This window comes from Scyliorhinus canicula, chromosome 22 (assembly GCF_902713615.1).
Source record: "Scyliorhinus canicula chromosome 22, sScyCan1.1, whole genome shotgun sequence".
NCBI lineage: Eukaryota > Metazoa > Chordata > Chondrichthyes > Carcharhiniformes > Scyliorhinidae > Scyliorhinus > Scyliorhinus canicula.
The window spans coordinates 391,128-406,235 of NC_052167.1; the positions used below are offsets into that span (position 1 = coordinate 391,128).

At 45.5% G+C, this 15,108-nt stretch overlaps 1 protein-coding gene across 8 annotated transcripts in view; it reads left to right on the top strand.

Moving 5' to 3' along the window:
- The window catches only part of camk2g2 (calcium/calmodulin-dependent protein kinase (CaM kinase) II gamma 2), a 394,966-nt gene that overhangs the window by 75,130 nt on the left and 304,728 nt on the right, over window positions 1-15,108 (top strand). The window lies entirely within an intron of this gene.

A 15,108-nucleotide genomic window follows, 5' to 3' on the forward strand; every position in this document is an offset into this window, starting at 1 on the left:
AAATGTTACTCGCTGGTGCACTACTTACCTATGTCAACAGGATGTGAGTTCAAATTTCACTCCAGAGAATTGAGGTTGATACTCCCAGTATAGAGGAATGAGTGGTGCATCTTTCAGATGGGACATGGGAGTCCTAAGTACCCTCTTGGGTGGATGCAAGATATCTCCTCGCACTATTAAAGAAGAACAGGGGAATTCTTCAAGTGTCGTGGCCAAATATCAAACATTTACCCCTCCACTAACATCTTTTTTGTTTATTACGGTTTGTGGGAGCTCACTGTGTGCAAATTGGTTGCCACATTTGCTATGTTGCACATGACAAAACTTCAAAGGCACTTCATTGACTGCAAAAAAAGAGCTTTTCTATTTTAAAAGAAAATTGTATTTCATTCCAAATGAGCCATGACTGAAATATATCTTCCTGTAATGGAGAGAAAAAAATTATACATTTGAGTTTCAAGAGTTATTATTTCGCCCATATTGCCTCCATTTTCCCAAGTGTCAATTCTTCCCAGTCAATCTCCCATTCGTCTTTGTCTGAACATGTCACTCCTTATTGTCAATCCCTGAAAAATCTTTATGTACACATTCGCTTGTAATTTTCTTGTCAGATCAGTCAAACTCCACGCTCGTGGTTAGGTAGTGAGAATAGATCCTCACCACTTCACACTTTTAGTCAGAACGGTTGTATGTCAGAAATCGGAGATGCCAAGTCCATTCGGATATCCATTATTCATGCATCCTAAACCTGAACACATCCAAAAACTAATTTTTTTTTTTCTGAACGGACCCCAAAGTGAGCCAACACTCCCCCCCCCCCCCCCCCCCCAACCCACCTTTTGCGTGGGCAGTAAAAGAAAAATTTCAGAATCAAAACCCAAGGCGGATGAAGCTGGAAAAAATATTCAAGAAGGCCTTCTCAAAATCCTATAGCTATATTACATATTAAACTACACCTACTTGTTCCCCTTTATGTACCCCACTAGTTACATCCACAAAAAACACTTAATAAAAAGGTTTCCCTTTTGTAAAACTGTGATGACTTGTTCTAATCATACTATCTTTTCCAGGTGCATCGTTGAGACTTCCTTAGTAATAGACTTCAGCACTTTCCCGATGATTGATGTCAGACTAACTGGCCTGTTATTCCCTGTTTTCTCACCTTCCTTTCTTGAATAGCTAGGTTACATTTGCTAACTTTTAATCCCCTAAGAGCCTTCCAGAATCGAGGGAATTTGGAAAATCATCGGTAACACAGATATCTCTTTTAGAACCCTCGGATGTAGGCTCTTGGGTCCTTGGAGTTTGTTGGATTTTAGTCCCTCAAGTTTCTCCAAAACTTTTTCTCTGCTGATACTATTACAGTGGTACTAATATGTGACTGGAACCTTATATTTTTCATGGCGGGGGAAGGGAGAGCTTTTTCCCCTTTCTCTGAGTAGCACAATCCTGGGCTCAGATTTTCTTTTGTATCAGGAACTTGAACTTGTTAACATAGTGGAATGTAATAGAAGGGGAGAAGAATCTAGCCTTCTCCATCAATCTCATTCCGATAAGCCACATTTTGCATCGTGCTCCTCCTGAATTACACTGACCTCACTCTTTTACTGTAGGGGTCAGCCTCAGTTATACAGAGAGACACAACAAACTTCCATAACAGCAAATTGATCACTAACCAGTTGATCTGTCTTTCTTGGTGTTAGTCAAAGGATAATTGTTGACCTGGCATTCTCTGAATTGTGTATTAGATCACCTTGATGGAAGGATATCCAGATGACGTATTTCTGATGTTGGTTCAGAGATCCGTATTGGCCAGGATATTAAATTACATGGAGTACATAGAACATACAGTGCAGAAGGAGGCCATTTGGCCCATCAAGTCTGCACCGACCCACTTAGCCCTCACTTCCACCCTATCCCAATAACCCCTCCTAACCTTTTTGGTCACTAGAGCAATTTATCATGGCCACTGCACCTAACCTGCACGTCTTTGGACTGTGGGAGGAAACCGGAGCACCCGGAACAAACCCACGCAGACACGGGGAGAACGTGCAGACTCCGCACAGACAGTGACCCAAGCCGGGAATCGAACCTGGGACCCTGGCGTGGTGAAGCCACCGTGCTATCCACTTGCGCTACCGTTCTGCCCAAATTGGTGAATATATCAATTTATCCAATTGGGCAGCAGAAGTCGCAGAGTCACTGCCTGTGGGGAGTCTGCACGTTCTTCCCGTGTCTGCGTGGGTTTCCTCTGGGTGCTTCGGTTTCCTCCCACAGTCCAAAGACGTGCAGGTTAGGTGGATTGCCCATGCTAAATTGCCCTTAATGTCCAAAAAGGTTAGGAGGGGTTATTGGGTTACGGGGATAGGGTGGAAGTGGGGGCTTAAGTGGGTCGGTGCAGACACGATGGGCCGAATGGCCTCCTTCTGCACTGGATTTGTGTGTTCCAAGCTCTGCGTGGGACTTCAACCCACAGACTCCCGACTTGAAGTTGACGGCACTACTGACTGGCCCATGGCTGGCACATTGATTGTTAACTACGGATTCTTTGCAGAATAATGTTGAGGACCCCCCCCCCCCCCCCCCAGTCCCAACACCATGTTGCAGCACCAGCTCTGGTGCAGACATGCTGGGACATATTGTGTTAAAATATTGGAATTCCAACACAAATGCCACGCTCCCTCAAAGTCACTAGTTTTGCATGAACAGTGTGGAATATCAACAATCAGTGTCAAGTATCCCAAAAAATCACCAACCGTGCCAGATGTCTGCTGGAGGACAATTATTAAAATAACTCCAGCAGATTTGACCCTGGAGATGAGGAAGAAGGATGTGATGGGGCCACTTGGATTTCACACACAGCATTAATCAGTTCCTAAATAGATAATGGTTTAAGGCCAGTATTGGATATTCATGTTTGGCAGATATTTCTACTGGGTCAATTGGAGGTCATGTAAAGATTTAAAATGATCAACAAGCAAAAGACGCCTTTTCATCTCTAGCATCACATTAATTATCCAAATGCACTCTGGACTCAAAGTTCTGGGCTCGATGTCCACTGCAAAAATCAAGGCCAATCCTCCAGCAAAGTATCAAGAGAGCGCTGCACTGCTGGAGGAGCCATCTTTTGGACGGGATGTTGTACCAAGGTCCTGTCTGATTTGGAAGAAGAGTAGGGGAGTGTCCTGGTCAATATTTCCCCCCTCAATCAACATCATAACATCGGGTTATTAACACATTGATATTTGTGGGAGCTTGCTGTGCACATATTTTGTTGCATTTCCTACATTACAACAATGAATAACTTCTAAAAGTAATTAATTGGCTGTAAAGCACATTGAAATAGCCTGGGATCCATTGAAGGCACTATAGAAATGCAAGTCTGTTCATTTTAGAATTCCGAATACTTCCCAACACCGAAGCAAAATCATTAACTTGGTACAGAAGAACGGAATACTTTGAACTTTGAGTGAGTATAAAGCTGACCATATTATAAATCTTCTGGATGATTGGTCACTAAGTCAATCTTTCCCTGTTCTAGCTTCAGAGTGCACATTTAACTTTCATTTCTGTAGATCTTTTACTTTTTTTTGGGGTATGGCCAGATCTGAAATCGGCCCATCGCCTCTCGCCCAGAAGTCAAATACAAAATGCTCATTACTGTATTTTCGTTTGCTGATTATATGGCATGATATCCCCAATTAGTCAAATAAAACTTGACAAGGTTGTAGCTTAGGCTGCAAACCGTGACATTAATTTAATAAGCAGTCTATGGCAAAGGCAACAGGAGCATCGACACATTATAGATTTCAATTAGTCACAAGCTAAGCTATCCTCTGAGATGGAAAATAATTGACACTATTGCAACATCAGTTGACTCAAATGCAAGATCCCAAATACTAAGCTCGGTGATTTACCTCTGAAAATCTGGTCAGTTTCTTGCTTCTATATCTCTCCCTTCTATCTCTTGCTGTTTGCTCTCTCTCTCAGAACACGCCCATGCTGCTCCCTCTTGTTCTTGCTCACACACACTTCTCTTTCTCACTGGTCACTCTCACTTCATGCTCTTGCTCTCTCGTCCCTTGCTCTCGCCTCTTTCACTTCGCTCCCTCTCTCTCTCACTTCTCTTTTGCTTGCCTCTGTCTGAATCTCTCTGTCACTCCTTTCTCTCTCTCTCTCTTTTTCTCTCTGTCACTCCTTTCTCTCTCTCTCTCTCTCGCTCCTCTCTCTGGGGCTGGTTTAGCACACTGGGCTAAAGCGCTGGCTTTTAAAGCCGACCAAGGCAGGCCAGCAGCACGGTTCAATTCCCGTACCAGCCTCCCCGAACAGGCGCCGGAATGTGGCGACTAGGGGCTTTTCACAGTAACTTCATTGAAGCCTACTTGTGACAATAAGTGATTTTCATTTCATTTTTTAAATTTAATTTTCTCTCTCTCGCTTCTCTCTCGCTTCCCTCTCTCGCCTCTGTCTCTCATCTGTTTCAGTCTCTCTTAGTCTCTCTCTCTCTCTCTCTCTTTGTGTGTGTGTGTGTCTCTCTCTCTCTCTCTCTTTGTCTCTCTCTTCTCTCCCATCCCCTTCCTCCCTCAATCATCTGGAATTGAAAAGCTGTTCTCGGTGACTAACCAAGCATTGCCGATTGTCGTAAACACTCATCTGATCGCTGCTGTCCTTACCTGGTCTGGCCTACAGGTGACTTCACAGCGATGTAGTTGACTCTTAACTGCCCTCTGGAATGTCTTTGAATTGAGTGCTGCAAAACCAGTTAGAGGTGGGCAACAAATGGTGGAGTTTCCAGCGCTGACTCATCCCATGAAAGACTAAAGGAGGGAAAAAAGGTTCAGAGAGACAGTCTGAGCCCTCTGCCAGCTGAGTTTTCTGCTATAGTAACCAAAATAATGTTGTTTCACATGGACCTTAGACATTGAATATGGCTCCTCAGATAACATCAGTGGAGATGATTGTGAGGGGTTGCAAACTTAACGTTGCTCAGAAATGTCCTGATATCCATCGGGGTTGGCCACTTGGGCAATTTGTAAATCTTTGGCATTCTCTACCTGAGAGCATTTTGGATAATCAGTTGATGAATCTAATTCATGTTCGAGATCAATAGATTTTCAGATAGGAATGGTGTAATAGAATGCACATGACAGACTTCATCAGAAACACAAACGGAATTAACAATGGAAAAACTGTACAGAGGTTGATAGCCCCTCAGGCTGCACCCTGTCCATACAGACGGTAGCGTAGTGCTATTGTCACTGGACGAATAAACCAGAAACCCAGGGTAATGATCTGGGGACCTGGGCTCCAATCTCACCAATACACATGGTGAAATTTGAATTCAACAAAAATCTGGAATTAAAAGTCTGATGACCATGAAACCATTGCCAATTATCGTAAATACCCATTTAGTTCACAATGTCTTTGAGGGTAGGAAATCTTATCCTTACCCGGTCTGGCCTACATGCGACTCCAGATCCACAGCAATGTGATTGACTCTTAATGCCCCCTCAACGGTCATGAAAGATCGGCAATAAATGCCCACGTGCAATGAACGAATAAAAAAAAATCATATCTTCTACATGCTTCTCGATGCCTTCTGCGAAAGAGAGGTCTCCACCCTCCAGGGTGATCACCCACTCTGTCCCACCCATTGGTCTGTCAAACCAGCCAACCCTCTTCTGCTGTGCCGTCTTAAAATGACAGACACCACAATCACAACATCCCTCCTCCTTTAACCTTTTTATACAATCTTCAAAATTGATCTGGCATGGACAAGATGGGCTGAATGGCCTCCTTCTGTGCTGTATGATCGACTTTTCTATGATCGACCCTAACCCCAAATTTGAAATAAATATTACACACCGAAATTAGACATTTGTAAATCAATGTAACGATGAGATCTTGAAGCTTGCATTTAACATAACACTTCTACAAATAGGCTTTAACTATGCACGGGCCTGGTTTCAAATATGGTCCTGCATAAGGTTCTTCCATATAAACTTGCTGCTTTCCTAGTTCTGTTCTAGGCTCCATGCTAGCCAAGGATTACGAAACCTCACTTTTGCCTGCCGGGCCAAATGTTGGAAACCTGGCTGCTGCTTCACTCCAGTTCCGAACCGTAACACCAATTGAGGAGATATGTTTGAAGTTCTCGATGTCTCCACCACCTCTCAAACACCTGGCAAACTGTCCGCTGAAGTCCACCAATCAGAGCCTGATGTTGTTCTGTATTTCATCAGCAAATTCGGAGCTACCGGACTCCAAATGGCACAACCCAGTCAGCTCTCGGTATGAGCCACAACCCCAATTCTATTGGCTGTGGCCATGCGCTGCAGCGCTCTGTTTCATTGCAAATCTGCCTCTGCATTTGCCTCTGAACGTTGCTCCATCAGCATTCCAACTTCGACATCCAGCTCTTTGCGAAAAATTCCCAATCCACTGACATTTCGCGCTGCAGTGACACTTTGGGAGTGACCTGGATGTCTTCTATCTCTGGGGTGATCACCTGCTCTCGGTCCCCATTGGTTCCTCGAGCCAGGTGACCCTCTTCTGCTGTGATGTCTTAAAGAGACCGATGCCACAATCACTACAGAAGGAATCTGGGATATGGGGAGCAAAGTGGAGTTGAGGTAGAAGATCTATCATATTGAATGGTGGAGAAAACCTGAGGGACCTTATCCCTGACTCTTGCTCCTCCTTTCTTGCATTCATGAATGATTGACATATAATTAATTACTTTTTAAGGTTTTTATTGTATTGGTAAATCATTTTGTGCGCTGCAAAGGAATGTTATGTTAGGAGAGCAGGAGATATCCCTGCACTTCTTCATAGTGCCACAGGATCGCAAAATGTACAGCAAAACTGGGAATAGACAAAAGTGGGACCTCGCGTTAATACCTCCTGCAAAGGGTGGTACCTCTGACTGCACGCCACTTCTCAATGCTGCACTGGAGTGTCAGCCGAGATTCAGTGCTGAAGCCTGTAGGCAGGCCTTGAGCTTGTAGGAAGGTGTGGTGGGGTGGAGATATTTCTACCCCAATGAGACATAAAGGAGTAGAACAACATTGATCTCAATCTCAATTATTCCTGATGGCATTTCTATTCCCAATATGTGAACCACATGTGGCTACTTGCATTTCTGATGAATAAAATTGAATAAGAGACCACCTCGTTGGGCTTGTGATCTCGATATTCAAACGCTTGGGCTTTAACCTTGTGCATTTGTTGGCCATTGAGCAAATGTGTGTAATTATTCCCTGGTTGTGTGTCTTTGATTGTATCTCACGTTTTCTGTAACACAGGAGAGTCCTGAAAAAAATTATTTGAAAAAAGTTTGTATTTATGTGTATGCATTTTTGCATACTTTTCTGTAACAAACCTGAGTGATTATGTTTTTTTTTTAAAGAAAATGTAAGTTTGTAATTAAGCGGGATTAAATTCTGTGCTCATTATTGCTTTTTTTTTGTTCAGGAACATATCAATTAAACTAACATTTGGATGTTGTCAGCTGACGATTATGTAACTGAGCCTCATTGACATTCCTCTTTTGTGTTCGTGCATGTTGCCTCCCTGAGCAGCAAGTGGTTTTTTTTTTGCTGCACGTCAAAGTAAGAATAATATTTCTTTGAATAATTATTTTGGGGGAATTGTGGCTGATGGCAAATTTCAGGCTGCAAGTCAATGACAGACTTCTTTCTTTGTTCAGGAAAGGTTGTAAGTATAGCCCCAGCAATTACAGGCCGGTCAGTTTGACACCAGTGGTGGGCAAGTGTCTGGAAATAATTATTCAGGATATAATTAGTACTGTAGTCATATTATATTAGTAGATATAAATGTAGGTTGATTAGCAAGAGCCAGAATGGATTGCTAACGAGTGAATCCTGTTTAACTAACTTGCTGGAGTTTTTTTGAGGAGATAACCGAACAGAAGGATCGATGAGGGTAGTGCTGTGGATGTGGTGTACAGGGCATTCGATACAGTGCCGCACAATAGACTTGTGGAATATAAGGGATAGCAGCAACGTGGATACAAAATTGGCAGAATAATAGGAAGCAGAGAGTGACGGTCAATGGATATGTTTCAGGCTGGAGGAAGATTTGTAATGGGATCCAAGGGGTGGTATTGGGACGCTTGCTTTTCTTGATAAATATTAACGATCTAGATCTCGGTGGGCAGGAGACAATTAAAAAATTTGCGATGACACGAGGACAGTTTTGTGCTCGAGGCTCAAACCCACTAGAAACTGGATTTACACTCAGAAATGTTTTATAGTCATTAGATAGTGGCGACTGTAGCATAAATCCTAATTAATTTGCCCCTCGACCAACATCGACAAAAGCAGATTAACTGGCCTTTATTTGAAATGCTGTTTGACCTGATGGGCAAATTGTCGTTCGCGTTTTGCTCTGTAGCAACACTTAGATAATCTCGAGTTGTGAAGGGCTTTGGGATCTGAGAATATGTGAAAAAAATAAAATCTTTGTTACTTAGTCAGCTTCTAAGAGATGCAAAGGGGCTGGGGCAAAGATGGTTTCTTTCTGTGGGGAATTACTTCCCCTCAATGGTCCAGGTCACATTGGAAAATCAGTGTGAATGAACATGCGATTACTCCAAAATACTGTCACTTCATGTCAATCTATAATTGTAACAATCTATTAAAATAATTTTTACAGTCAATGGTTAGCACAAAACTGGCCATTTGGCTGGTGTTTGTGCACCACTTTATTTCATCTCACCTGAGCAACAAATCCTCCTCCTATTTCTTTTTCCCTCATGAATGTTTCTAGCTTCCCCTGAATTGCTTCGTAGAATTCCTACAGCGCAGAAGGAGGCCATTTGGCCCATCGAGTCTGCACCGATCCACTCCCCCCTATACCTGTAACTCTGTAACCTAACAAGCACATCCCTGGACACAAAGGGGCAATTTAGCATGGCCAATCCAGATAACCTGCACATCTTTGGACTGTGGACGGAAACCGGAGCACCCAGAGGAAACCCACACAAACACGGGGAGAACGTGCAAACTCCACACGGACAGTGACCCGAGGTTGGAATTGAACCCGGGTCCCTGGCGTTGAGGCAGCAATGCCACCGTGCTGCTCACTGTTCCACTTCAGCGCTATTCATCTCAACCATTCCACATGATATCAAATTTTACCAGCCCGGTAAAGAAAATGCAACTTGTGACAGCTGACAGAAAATCGATGCCACCGTTGTGTTTTGCATCTCGATCATAGCATGTTCTTCCTTCAAAGTACCAGCTGTGAATACTCGCCAACGCTGTAATTTTTATGTTTGTCATGATCGAGGCTGCATGTGTAAACAATCCAAAGTAAAAATGGCCAGACACATGGCGATTTAATTCCTGGCATTACAAAATTACTGGGTGTTCAAGATTACAGTGTTTGTGCCAAGGTAGTGTTCAATACTTTTGATGCAGGTTGTTGTCAAAGGAATGTTAACATATAGACATTATAGCTGGAATTTTACTGGAATGGTGTAACCAGCATGCTACGCCATCGTCCGCGTAGGATCGAGTGCCATTTTCACCCTGATCTCGAACCCTCCCTTCTTTCCAGTCAGGGTGAATTAGGGAATACACAACGGGATGGACATTGCAGCTACCTTTTCCCCTGAAGCAGGTTGAAAAGTAATGTCAAGTTCCGAAGCCTGAATAGGCCTCTTACGCTGAATACCATGTGAGAGTCATAAATTAGACGGTCTGTAGGTGACCTCCAGGCCTGCTGGCATCTCAATTCCCAACACAACTGGCCGTCATGGGGAAACTGTCATAAATCCAGGTGATTTATGTTTGCGGCTATTTTGATGGCGGGCAGTGGTTGCGTAAAATTCCAGCTGATGTGAAAACTGCCTTGACTTGCTGGCATCACACTATCCTTGGATTTTTACCCTGGAAAATGACCTTGCACTATAGATACGACATTGCTGTGACTCTCATTTCCAGGAAATTTCCAATCTACAATTTGTTTACTGATAAAAGTTTACTGATGAATGTCAATGTTGAAAGGGAACTTGAACCGTTAGCCATCGTAGACCTTGGGCTGGATTCTCCGCTCCCCGATGCTGAAACCGCGTTGGGCGACGGGGCGGAGAATCCCTTCTGGCAGCAAAATCGAGAGTGGCGGCGGTTTCTGAATTCTCCGCCCGCTGAAAAGTCACGCTGAGTATCCACCGCCGCAGGCCATTGCCTGAGGCCCACCCCTCCATTGCCGGCCAGCCAAATTCCCGACGGCGTGGGTTACATGTGCTCACACCATCCGAGATCCTCGCGTGACGGCTGTGGGCTCAGTCCGGCGGCTGCCACAGTCGGGGAGGGCCGATCGGTGGCTAGGGAGAGGCTTCATTTGGGGCTGGGGGCAATGTGGACGGGTGGTCTGGGGCGCGTGAGCAGTCTGGGGGGGGGGGGGGGCACTATTTTGGTGGTCCAGGTCCGTGTGCTGAGTCTGCCATGGAGCACAGCGCGACCACTGCAGGCTGTCACGGTGCGCATGCGCAGCCTCTGAACTGGAAGTGCTGCGAGCTGTATCTGCAGCTAGAGCTGCGAGCTGTATCTGCAGCTAGAGCTGCGAGCTGTATCTGGAGCTGCGAGCTGTATCTGCAGCTGGAGCTGCAAGCTGTATCTGCAGCTGGAGCTGCGAGCTGTATCTGCAGCTGGAGCTGTATCTGCAGCTAGAGCTGCGAGCTGTATCTGGAGCTGCGAGCTGTATCTGCAGCTGGAGCTGCAAGCTGTATCTGCAGCTGGAGCTGCGAGCTGTATCTGCAGCTGGAGCTGCGAGCTGTATCTGCAGCTGGAGCTGCGAGCTGTATCTGCAGCTGGAGCTGCGAGCTGTATCTGCAGCTGGAGCTGCGAGCTGTATCTGCAGCTGGAGCTGCGAGCTGTATCTGCAGCTGGAGCTGCGAACTGTATCTGCAGCTGGAGCTGCGAGCTGTATGCTGGCTCCCTGCTAGCCCCCAGTAAAATGGGGAATTGGTGCCCTTTTGACACCAGTCTTCCTGGAGTACTAGACCGCTATTTTCATGCCGGTGTGGTGACTTAGTCTCCAAAACGGAGAATCCAAGCCTCTTGTCTCTGCAGTTCCCCATTGGAGCTGCTTTGACTTCCCCTTAAAAAGATATCTGTCTCTGAACCCATCTTCTCAACCAAGTGTTTGGTCACCCTTCCCAACGGGCTTCATATTGCAGTTCTTCACTTTTACCTTTTGGTTCTCTTACTTAACTTAGTTATCTTACTTTACAGGTTTAGCCGCTGTTGTTGTAACAGGGCCTTTCAGTTCCTCGCTGAGATGGGCCATATTCCTGACCATGACAGTTCACCAACTGAAAACTGGGTTGGCGTTTGCATTTTCCAGAACGCATATTGAAAACACTAAATACAAGGGGAAGCCAGATATGCCTCCACTGTGGTAGCAAATTCCACAGATTTTGAGTGCAGAAATTTCTCTCTCACCTCAAGGTTTACCCTTTACCTCAAACTATGACCCCCTAGTTCTGGACTCCCCCACCATCGGGAACGTTCTTTCTGAATCTACCCGGTCTAATCCTGTTAGAATTTTGTAAGTTTCTATGCGATCCCCCCTCACTCTTCTAAACGTCAATGAATAGAAACCCAATGACTTAGTCTCTGCTCATATGGCAGTCCTGCCATCCCAGGAATCAGCCTGGTAAACCTTCGCTGCCCTCCCTCCTTGGCAACAACATCCTTCCTCAGATAGGGACACCAAAACTGCCCACAATACTCCAGATATGGCCTCACCAATGCCCGAAACAATTGTAGCAAAACATCCCTATTCCTATACTCAAATCCTCTCGCTATGAAGGCCAACATACCATTTGCCTTCTTTACTGCCGGCTGTACCTGCGCGTTTACTTTCAGTAACTGATGCATGAGGACACCAAAGTCTCGCTGAGTATCCACCTCTCTGAATTTACACCCATTCAAATAATAATCGGCCTTCCTATTTTTGCTACCGAAGCGGATAACCTCACATTTATAGGCCTCTATTTATTTGTTTTGACCTATCCCAAAGCACCAGAAAAATTATGCTATGCTAGTCCCAAAGGAGAAAAATATTTTTTGGGATTGAATTCTCTTCTCCGATCCCTAGCTTTCCGCATTCGACCAAACGCTGTGAATTAATTGATTTTCAGCCTCCATATCTAGTGATGCTGTTTGATGCCGTCTCATTTTCTTTGCGATCATTTTTGTGTTGAAAGCTGGAATTGATTTCCATTCATTGAGAAGTATTTGAACTTTAATAGCCAAGGCATATCCATACACTATGGTCTCACTAAGACTGAAGTGAACAATACCAACTATTGTCCATTACATCAATTACCTGGGGAAGTTTGTTTGATATTGTAGAATTCACTTTTCTGCTCTCCTTCTGATCCTTTTTGTTTGCTGGTTCCTCATCACTACAGCGAATAAAATGAGATGTTTGTAATGACATTACACGTTATATACCTCAAAGACATTTACCACCTTGCGTGGGGCACAATCTACCAACTTTGTCCAACTCGGGGCGCAACGAGGTTGGTCAATCTCATGAGAAACCACTTGCGAGATTTACGATGCTTGTTACGCCGCATGAGATGTCATGAGGCTTCAAGATCTGGATCTCGCTCTCTCCCGATTTGGGGGCCCCCTGATGTTCGGCCAGGTGGTATTTCCTGGGCACTGGCACTGCCATCCTAACAGGTACCACCCTGACGAGCCAGGGTGCTCAGGTGGCACAGCCAGGCTTGCAGTGCACAGGTGGCACCTTGCCCCTGCTGGGGATTGGAGTCCAGGTGCTCTGCCTTTATGGGGTAGGGTCCCAGGAGGCCAATCGGTAGGTTGGGGCATTTGGGAGGGGTCCGGAGGCAACATTGGGGAGGGGGGGGTGGTCAAGAGATCAGAGCGCCATTTAAAAATGGCGGCCTGATCTCTTCCGGAACTATCGAGCTGAGCTTGTTAGTGCAATAAAATGGGTCGAAGTGCAACCTCGGCAGGGTATTCCTTACCGAGGACCAAAAACATCCCATTTAATAGCGGGGTTGTCTCGACATTGCAAGCGCTGGGAAACACCCAGCTAAACGCACCCAAAACAGGACCCTGTTTCATTTCCCTTAAATTGCGCTCATGGTAACTATTTTGGATGCAACAAGATCCCACGCTGAGCTGAAGGAGCAGATAAACGGCATTTGATTTTGTTGAGGGAAGAACATAGCTCAGGTCTTGGTGGGGGGTGACGGAGCTCTATGTTCCTTTTTAACATAGAGTTAAACTAAATTCACTTCTCCTTGTTTCCTTCCGCTTTCGATGAACCAGTCTCCCTTGCTTCTTATTTTCTCTCGCTTCCTCCTCGTTCTCATTAACATTTTTTAATTGACCAATGCTGCCTTTCTGTGACTCAAATTTCCAAGTCTGAATGATGTGTGGCTTGGAGGGGAACTTGCAGATAATGATGTTGCGATGCATCTGCTGCCCTCGTCCTTCCAGTTGGTAGAAGTTACAAGTTTGGCTACTGAAGGAGCCTTGGTGATTTGCTGCAGTACATCTTGTAGGTAGTATACGCTGCTGCCACTGTGCATCGGTCGTGAAGGGGGTGAATGTTTTGAGTCTAGCCCAGGAGAGGTTTTGTCTAGCCCAGGAAACAGTGGTGAAGAATATCTGCCATTTAGGTTGAATTATTAAGTGGCAGACCTTTTGTAACTGATCAATTTGAAAGTCTTGACCCTAGTCATGCTTGCATTGCTCAGTGGCAAATTCAAAATTTACGAAGGGAGGTATTCTGGGCGTCTTTGCTGTTTACGAATTGATGAGATTTGGGTTTTTTTTGTGCACAAAATTTGTACCAGAAAATAATTCCGACATGATTTCCACCACTGTCGATTTTCAAATGTTAAGTGTTTTCAGGCTCAAGGAATGTTGAAAAGAGAATGTACGACACAAAGCCTAAACCTTTGACCCAAAGGTACAAAATTGCTTTTGCACAAGAATTACCTCATTTATTATAAACAGGTTGACACCACCGCATTTAATAAGGACACGGGGTGTCCACACTGGGTAAAAATAACAAACTCTGGTTTATTTACAGTTATGTTGGCCGTGATTCTGCCAAAAGGGAACACAGTCCTCTAGTGTGCGCATTGTATTTCCCGGCGTTCGGATCGCCAAGAACCACTATGGCTATTCAACACGACTCGCGTTGTATAAGGGGCCTGAATGGGGAACGCGCGTCCGAGGCTGCATATAGCCTCGTTTTGTACGGTGTAGTGAGAGGTCGGGACACCATTTAAAAATGACGCCCTGATCTCCGAAGCCCCGAAAACGGTGCCCGACCTCTTTTCTCTACCCCCGTCCCCACCTGAACGCACTATGGGAGACCTCCTGGCCCAATTGCGCAAAAAGTACCAGCTTGGCAGTGCCAACCTGACACCCTGGCAGTGCCAGGCTGGCACCTAGTGGCATTGCCAAGCTGTCATTGCCAGGGTGCCCAGGTGGCACCCGCAGTACCAGGGCAGCACCCTGCCTAAAGAGAATGCAGCTGAGTGCCTCCAGTTCCCTGGAGACCCCCATGAATACCGTTCTGTCTGGTCCCCGTTTGTGGCGATGAGCTCGCCCGAGGTCTATGAGGCGAAGGGGATGAAACCCAACGACTCGGGTACCTCGAGAAGCTGCACATTAGAGTGAAGCTTACTGCCTTGCTCTAATAGGCAGATTTGCCAAAACGTGATCCTGCCCATTGCAGCGTCTTGGGCGATCATTTTGGAATTTGCTTAGCGAGCTGGGTAGTTCCCGGGAGCAGTGTGCAGCAGCTTTTATTGGCCACGCTGCACCGCGGCGAGCTGCCGTTCCATTTGGGCCTCTCCACGGTCGATGCCTTAACTGGTGGACCGTTTATACATTGCTGAATGGAATACCACCGCTCCTCAGCAGGCAAGCTCGTACTCCATGAGGATGTAAATCATTTCCACCCCACAAGTCCTGTGCAGTATATGACGGAGCAAATGCTCAAATATCCCACCGTTTGAATGCCAAGAATAAATTGGCATTTTATTAGAGGGGTCACCCCAGTTGCAAGCTGTCACCAGCAAAGGGA